Source organism: Myotis davidii, unplaced genomic scaffold (assembly GCF_000327345.1).
Source record: "Myotis davidii unplaced genomic scaffold, ASM32734v1 scaffold196, whole genome shotgun sequence".
Lineage (NCBI taxonomy): Eukaryota > Metazoa > Chordata > Mammalia > Chiroptera > Vespertilionidae > Myotis > Myotis davidii.
The window spans coordinates 1,782,456-1,790,436 of record NW_006288258.1 but is presented as its reverse complement, the minus strand read 5'-3'; positions in this window follow the sequence as shown (position 1 = coordinate 1,790,436).

The window sequence follows — 7,981 nt, the reverse complement described above, 5'->3', positions numbered from 1 at the left end:
AGGTGGGGAGGTATAGGGAGAAGCAAAGAAAATGTGTGTTGACAGAAAAAAATTCCTCCCAGTGTTTCAGACCTCCAACCTCCTTGATGGTCCTAGACCTTTTCCAGGATTTTTCCTCTCCCTCCTTGGTCATATGGAAGTAACATCTAATTTCCTCTCACCTTGCCCCAGGCTCTGGTGCAGGGAAGTATTCAATAAGCCTCCTTGTTTTTCCTGATGGCCATCTTTAGTTCAAGTCTGGTTTTATTGCTTTTGGCTGAAGGCTGTTTCAGAGCTTACAGAGCAAATTCTACTATAACCTGATCTTCCAAGTGAGTTATACCATGGGACTGAGCACCTATGTATACAAAAGAAAATAAAAAGTAACATTTTAGAAGCAATTTTTAAAACAAATCATGACTTCTATTATATTGTCATATCTAAATCAGCTTTAGTTCTGACTTTTTAAACAGCCATTTCAAAAAGTCAGCATCTTAAATTTATTTACCCGTCTGTGTTAGGTGAGAGACAATGTGCATTTTGGGTAGAGTATTGATCTGGAGTAAATATTAGTTGAAATTTATTTGAAAAGCACTTGACATGAATCCACATAGATAGTAAGAAAATATATATACACAAGACCTGCTTTATCAAGCCTCCCATTGCGGGCCTATTGGCTGGCAGGTAAATACCAGCTGGTCATTAAAGTGTGAGTTTGGGAGGAATAATGGTGTCAGGGAGACTAAGTTACTATGAGCACTTTGGTTCTCCAGTTTCACTTTTCTTGAGCTCTAGGGGAAAATGCATTATATGAAAAGAAAACATCAGTCTCCAAAAGATAAGTAAATAAGAGTTAATCAGTGCAACATGGAAAGTGAACATATAATTTAATAAAGTAAGGCCCGGAACATTTTCCCTTCAATTATCTGTGTTCAATTAGTACAATTTTGTCATGTGCTTATGGTGAATTAAATTAAAAAGACAGGATAAAAAGCAAAGACATGAGATTTTTTAAAAATACAACAAAAGTAAAGAGATACATATAATGTTAATTTGATTAAATCTGTTTTGCCTTGTTAAATAGTGCTTTCAGAGGTTACCTTGAAAGGGGGAGAAAAAAACTATTAACAAAGTATTAAACGTAGTACAAGGAAATATCCCACTTAAATAAAAAACATGTATAGAGCATCTACCTGGAGACAGGCAGTGTGCTTTGAGTCCATAATGGAGCCCATGTGTTTTCTCAAAGGAGTTTACATCAAGTGTCACATCCCAGGCAAGACTTCTGGTACCCTGTAGACCATGTTGGGTGTCTGAGACACCCCCTTATAGGGCCCTTCCCTTTTCCTTCTATAGCACTTTCTGCGACAGTCTTAGAGGTTTGTTTTGAAGTGTATCGATGTCTGTGTTCCTAGACCATCAGCTTCCTCAGGGAAGTCACTGTTTTTGTTTCTCACTAATGGATCCCAGAAGCTAGAATAGTGCCTGGCACAGAAAACATGTTCAATGAATATTTGTCAAAGACTAAACCAATGAATAACAATGACTAAAATAGAAGATAGGAAGTAATAAGTAATGAAAGAGAGAGAAGAAACAGGGAGATGGCCACAAGTCTAACTGGTAAGAAAAAAAATTCATAAAGTGGAAGACTTTTCCCCCCCAAAATGACATATTATTGAATTGTTTCTCCAAGAGGGGCATGAGTGTTTTAGGAACCTTTGTATTGTTTGTAATATTCTCATTGAAGTGTAATTGACATACAATAAACTTCACATGCTTAATGTGTGCAATTTACTACGTTTGACATCTATATATACCTGTGAAACCGTAACCACAGCAGAGACCCATCATCTCAATAAGTGTCTTTGTGCCCCTGCTCCTTCCCGAGTCTCAGTGCCTAGATAACCGCTGATCTCCTTTCTGTTACTCTGGATGAATCTGCATTTCCTAGAGTGTCACATGAATGGAATCATAAGATATACACTCTTTTTTGTCTGGCTTCGTTTACTTGGCATACTTATTTTAAAGTTCACCAATGCTAATTGTGTATATTAGTCATTTATTCATTTTTATTGCTTAGTAATATTACATTATAGGCCTACATCACAATTTATTTATCCATTTATTTAACCAATTAAGTTGTCATCATATTCACATATAAGTCACTGTGTGGGCATATGCATTCATTTCTATGGCATAAAAACTCAGGAGCAGAATGGCTGATGATATGGTATACACATGATCAAATTTTTAAGAAGAGTTTACTAAAATAGTTGCTTCATTTAATGTGTCCTATAATAGTTTATGATCATTACAGTTGCTCCACACCCTCACAAAACTTGGTAAGATCAGTCTTTTAAATTGCACACATTCTAATAGGTATATAGTGGTGTCTCCTGGGTTTAATTTGCATTTCTCTACAATCTACTGATGTTGAATGTCTTGTCATGCTTATTTCCATCCATAAATATACTTTGGTAAAGTATCTCTTCCCATCTTTTGCCTTTATTATATTACTTTTGGTTTTTATTATTGAATTTTGAGCATTTTTATATAATCTGGCTACAAGTTTTTATCAGAAAGGTGGTTTGCAAAAATGTCATATCAGCCTGTGATTTGGCCTTTCATTCTCCTAACAGTATCTTTTGAAGAGCAGACAGCTTTAGTTTTAATGAAGCCAGAGTCATAGCTGAAATCCTGCAGAAGGAGAATCCTGCCTGGCTGGATAGCTATTTGGTTTCTAGTTTACCCAAAGGAAGTGGAGTCATCGCTGAAATCTGTGTTCACGAGGCAATAATTTGGATATGCATCACTAGCCATCATGCTGCCTTCTCAGATCTAATTTTCAAACCAGGAAAGTACTGCAATGACTACTCACATACGCTTCCTGGGCCTGAACAGCACCCTAGTGTTAGGCATTCACTAATTAGACAACCTATCTCAGAAGGCTTCTATCCGCCCAAGTGTATTACTGATTTTCAGCTCCATCTCTCTGCAGGTTTAATGGCAATAATCCAATAAGGAACATGGCTTAGAAAAAAGTTGCTACCTTTGTAGTTCTGCAGACATAATGTGGACTGTAGAAACCTGTTCCCCAGGCGTTTGGCTAATTGCACACTATCATCAAGGTTAGCGGGTCCCTTTGTTCTTGCAAAATCAGTTGGAATAAGCCATTAATTTTCTATTAGACCAGCATTAGTGGATCAGTGTGTTGATCCCCTTCTGATAGAAAATTTATATTCAATAAATAATTTAGCATTGAAATTTACATTACACAGACACTTCCTGGTGTGATATCAGGGATTATTATCTGGAACAAATTATTGGTCAAAAAATCATTTGTAAAATATCAAAGATAGAAAATCACCATTAAACCAACACACCATAAAATGACAAAGGGGAAAAATCGTCAACTCTCTTATTTAAACATTTATACAAAATTGTAAGTTATAGTTGGAAAGTCAGAATGTTTTTCAGAATTAAAGAAAAACCAAAAAGAAGGAAAATCCTCATACAGGCTTTTAAAAATTATTTATTTAAAACTGTGTATGCCTCTTTAGCATAACTTTAATCTTTACTTGTGAATGGGAGAAACATTCCAGATAAAACAAGAGATTCTGCATTGAATGTACACCTAAAAATATGGAATGATCTGTGTCAGAGGAAGAACAAGGACTTTGATATTTACTAGAATAAAACACACATGCCTTTTTAGATTTTAGAATATTATAGTTATATCTTTTCTTTTCGTCTCAATATATTCCCTCAGCTAATAGAAATCTTATTAAAAATATCAACTATAACTGGAGACAATACATAATAATGCATATAGATTCCCAGAAATATATTTAATCTATGGCTATTACTTGAACAAGAACATGAGATGAAGAAATGCATTATTGCAAAATTAATCAATTAATAAAATATTATCAAATTAAAGCATCCAAAGAATGTTGAAAGTCGGCATAATAAAATTTTTCTCCCTGTCTTGGGTTAAGCATCATTCATTTAATTCACAATCCTTTTAAAATAACATCAATGTAATTGTCCTTTCATCTTTCAAAGAGGGTGTACATAATATTTTCTCCTGGGTGGGTAGAAAAAAAAATCTCTCTTCCCATTCCCTCCAGAATCTAGACTAAATTTGCCCAGATCAGGCAGAGACTTTCTTTCTGAGTCTCCAAAGTCACCACAAAAACAAAGATCCAAAATGCAATGCAATAATATATCAAAGCGGAAGTTGTGGTGTGGTGGCTGTATGATAGGAGTAAGTCACCAGCACAGAACCGGAGGATTCCAGGTTCCAGTCATCACCTGTCACATCATCACCTACCACATCAGTTCATCACCCACAGCATAGCAGAGCAATGGGGGAGGGGAATATTTATTTTCCCCTCCTTTAAAAATGATAAAACCAAAATAGAGTTGGGGTGAGCTTTGTTGGGTGTTGACCCCTCTGATCAAAAATACCAAAAATGTCACAAAATCCCCGGTTACTAGTATTTACATCCTTTCCCTATAATCCATTTTGAGTGAGATATGACAAGGGACAGCTGAAGCCTACGTGTGCTTCCTGTCAGGAAGGCTCTTTAGCATCTAAGTATCAGTCTGGACCAGGATCTGGACCGGGGAAAGATAGCAGAGTGGCTCTGGTTCTGACATTGGAAGAAAATTAATGGTGGGAAATTTATGACAGTGTGCATGTCCATTAAATAATTAGTATATGTATCTTTCAGTGGACAGCAGGACTGGTGTAAACACCTTTGAAGTAGGGACATCAAGTATCATATTACATATGTCTGAGCCTTTCATAAATATTAGCTTTAATCCTTGCTGCTATCACATCAGGTAGAAGTCTTATCTGCTTTTCAGTAATAAAATGACTAAAGCCCAGAGAAAGTAAACAGAGTTATCAAAGTTGTGGAATTTAGGAGATGTTTCACAATAAGAGGTGTAAACACAAGCCATGCTGCTAAAAAGCTTAATTCTGTAACCACTCTTACTACGGTCTCGTATTCTATTATAAGCACTCCAGAACTTGGCAGTGTTTTTTTTTCAAATGAATCACCAGTTTGATGCCAGGATCAAATGGATGAGCCTTAGAGGAACTTATATTCTTTCACTTGCCCCAAGCCTGATCTAACAAGGAAGAAAGTATGGATATTATGGTGCTGTGTTTTCAAGAGTCACTTCCCCTTTTTAAAATATGGGTCCTACTCTTGATATGCAACTCTTAGCTTTGTGGGAGGCAGCGAGTGCAGAGGGTATTTCTGTGCCTTGTAAAATATTAAGTAGCACCCCTAACCTGTACCAGTAGCTATCTATCATCCCCAATAGTGACAGCCAAATGTGTCTCTAAACATTGTCAAATGTCCCTGGGGGACAAAATTGTCCCTTGCTAAGAATCACTGTTCTAGAGTTCCATTTAAAGTGTTTTTATCTTAGGAGATGACAAGTTTCACCAAATAACAGGGATTTAAACTGAGATTATAAGGGAAGGATTGGGGTTCAGGTCAACTTTGGGAAGATGAGACAGGACTGGCTGAAGGTCACAGAGACACACTTCAGCCTATAGCAGTTCAAAAAACACCAAGTGTTGAAGAGAGCCTGGGGCTGTAAGAAGAAAGCAGAACCACCCTGACCTTGGGACCCACCATCAAGCATCATCTCCTCCAAGTCTGCCTGGGGCTGGCCCCGCCACAGCAAGGCCTTTATGGGATGGGTAATTCCTTTGATTTTAATTTGCTGACTCGCCAGTTCGTCTCCCCATCTGAAACTGTCTGGAAGATGGAACTGGATTTAAACTTTTTTTAAAAAAAGGCACAGAGTAAAAAAATCTATGTTCCCTGAGGTCACAGCACTAGTTAATACAACTTCAAAGGCATAAAAGTCCACTCGGATAGAAATAAAAAGTTCCTCTGAGACCACAACCCTAGCAGTCTCCAAGCGTTTTACCTCCAAAGTGTTCTGCCATTGTTTCAGGACTTCTTTTGTTTTGTTTTGTTATTTTTTTCTATATAATTTTTAAGAAGCTTGTTTTGTTTTGTTGTTGGTGGTGGTTGTTGTTGTTGTTTTCCATTGTCTTAGACCCAGACTATATGAGTTCAGCTCCTGGCTCTGTCACTATCTGTGTGTCCTAGGCCAGATGACTCATACTTTGTGCCTCAGCCTTATCTAAAAATTAGGAGAAATAAAGGAACAAATACCATTAAGCAAACTGGAAGACTAAACCAGCTAATATTTATTAAGCACTTATGGCAGTTCCTAGCACATAGTAAATACTCAATAAATGTTAGCAGTTATTATTATTATTTTTATTAATATTATTATTATTATTATTATTAACAGCTAGCATTCAGGTACCCATTATGTGCCTACCGCTATTTTAGACATGTTAGATTTGATATCTTTTAAAAATATGTACAGAAATCCTATGATGTATTATTTTCTTTATATTATAGATATAAAACCTGAAATTCAAAAATATAAATAATTTGCCTAAAGTTATGCAGTTAGTAACTGATGAATCCAGGAGCCTGCATTCCTCAGCTCAGAATGAGTAAATTCACAAGAATTAAGAATAGAGAAAGAGTTGACAATTACACATTGACCACATTAACTAGAATCATTAAAAACAACATTTCAGAAACGACCATGGGTGTGTGGTGTTATTAGGACAGGCTTCATTCATAAATGGTCACTTTTTCCCCCTAAGTTTTTGCTACCTGAAGGAACATACTTCAGTTTTTTAAAAATTTCAGTTATGAGAGAGAATATAAGGCAAAGATTACTAGGGGAAAGTTCTTCCTCTAGATATCCATTCAGTATATGTATATAAGGATCACTATATGGGTTGAATTGTGCATCCCCAAATTCAAATGTTGAAGTCCTAACCAGTAGCATCTCAGAATGTGACCCTATTCAGAAATTGGATTGTTGCAGATAGAATTAGTTAAATTAAGAGGAGATCATACTGGAGAAGGGTGAGCCCTAATTCAATCTGATGAGTGTCCTTACAAAAGGGGAATTTGGAGACAGACCATCAGAGAGAGAAAATGATGTGAAGAGGCATGCGCATGGGAGGAAGAGAGCCATGTACAAGCCCAGGAGAAAGATCTGAAACAGATCCTTCCCTCAAGACCTCAAACGATATCAATCCTACTGACATCTAGACTTCAGACCTTAAGCCTCCAGAACTGTGAAAAGATAAATGTCTGCTGTTTAAGCCCCAGTTTGTGGTGCTTTGTTACAAAAGCCCTAGCAAACAATCACCAACTGTACCAGTCCCATGCACTAGGGTATGCTGCAATAACAAATGAACCCACCCGCGTCATAGGGTCTTATTCCAAAAGTGTATTTCTCTCCCACAGGGAGTCTCTGCAACTCTCCGGGGAGGCTGACCTCAATGTAGCCACTCAGCATTCAGGCTGCTTCCATCCTGTGGTACCTTCAGCCCAATGCACTATGTTAATACCTTCCACAGCAGCGGGGAGTGTCCAGGAAGGTTCACACTGTCAAGTAAATCTCACTTCTGCCATTGACGACAACATGACCCCTTCCGAATGAAAGGGGCTGGTAGAGATAAGCACCCTCTCTACAGGAAGAGCAAGAAAACCCTCATACAAACTACATGCTCAGAAGAGACACACAGAAGGTTAAAACAACAGATATGGCTCTCACCCTTACAGGAATTACAGTGTAAACAGGAGAAGCACATTTGATACATAAGAAACAAATGCAAAAGGAATTCAAATGGTGATAAGTGCCTGGAAGGAAATAGGATACTCAATAATGAATAGATAATGAATAACGAAGGAGGAGAGGCAGATTACAGGGTGATCAGGGAGGCCCCTCTGAGATAAGACTTGATGGATGAGAAAGAGCCATTTATGCGAAGATCAGGGAGAAGAATGCTCCAAGATCAGGCCTTCTTACAGATTATAATAGCAAATGCTTACTTAGTACTTACTGTGTGCCAGGAGCTGTTTCACATGCTGTAAAT